This window comes from Arachis ipaensis, chromosome B10, assembly GCF_059453495.1.
Source record: "Arachis ipaensis isolate K30076 ecotype BB chromosome B10, ASM5945349v1, whole genome shotgun sequence".
Classification (NCBI taxonomy): domain Eukaryota; kingdom Viridiplantae; phylum Streptophyta; class Magnoliopsida; order Fabales; family Fabaceae; genus Arachis; species Arachis ipaensis.
Window position 1 is genome coordinate 141,647,831 of NC_142435.1, and position 1,354 is coordinate 141,649,184.

A 1,354-nucleotide genomic window follows, 5' to 3' on the forward strand; every position below is an offset into this window, starting at 1 on the left:
TGGCACGCTGGTACAACAATCCAGAGAAGGGGCTGAAGGCAATTGAAGACTGGGCGTGCCACTTGAGCAACCAGGCATGGCACGCCAATGCACAAAGGACCAAAAGCAAGGACTGGGCGTGCCACTTGGTATCGAAGGCGTGGCACGCCAACCTTAGCAATTCACTATGGCGTGCCACTTGAAGACTGAGGCATGGCATGCCAATTGCTGGAACCAAGACAAGATCATGGGTGTGGCACGCCAGCCTTTAGGCGTGGCATGCTGGTATAAGTTTCCAGAGAGAAAGAAGGAGGCCAATTACATGGGGCGTGCCACTTGGTATCGAAGGCGTGGCACGCCACTCACCATTATTCACTTGGGCGTGCCACTTGAGCAAGCAGGCGTGGCACACCAGTGTCATTCAGAGCGAAGCATTGGGGCGTGCCACATAAGTTCGTGGAGTGGCACGCCAAACAGAGGAACCACTCACTCACAAAAGGGGCGTGGCACGCCAGACCCTAGGCGTGCCACGCTAGTTCAACTTTCCAAAGAAGCCTAGCCAAGCATAAAGCAAGGGCGTGGCACGCCAGACCTTGGGTGTGGCACACCAGTACAAGTTTTCAGAGGCAAAGAGAAGTGAGAAAGGCAAGGGGCATGCCACTTGAGTTCGAAGGCATGGCACGCCAACACAAGAAATCCACTATGGCATGCCACTTGAGTTCGAAGGCGTGGCACGCCAAGATTGAGAGATGGAGCTCTGTTGTACTTGATGGATTGATGATAGTGAAATCCTTCTTCTCTTTATCTTCTCTTTGATTTTCTAGAAGGAATTTCGTTCTTAATGCTTAGTATTCAATTATCTTGGGAAAGAGATTGAATGTAATTGGGTTTCATGGGAACCTTGGGAAAGGAAACATGAAACTATGCTTGAAATCCCTTCTCACACTAGAGTAGAATCTGGGTTTTGGTGTTTGGATATGTGACATATAATCCTCCCTCTACTTGGACCTATAATGGTGTGTGGTATAATCAGGGACCAAGCATATCTCTCTTCATGAGCAATTAGACCAAGGAATTGGCTATTGATCAAGATCTGAGAGATTGAGTCACCAAGGGATTGGGGCTCAATCAATCATGATTTCCAAAAGGTCAATGAGTTGCATGATTGAAGGGGATATAAGCTAGATTCGATCTAAAGAGACAACATCTCCCAATCTCAATGAATTTTCCCATTCTTATCTATCCATTTCTTTACTGCTTATTTTTACATTCAGCAATTCCCCATTCCCATTTACATTCAAGTCATTTTACTTTCTGCCATTTATATTTCTGCACTTTATTACTTTTCTTTATATTCTAGTCATTTACATTTATG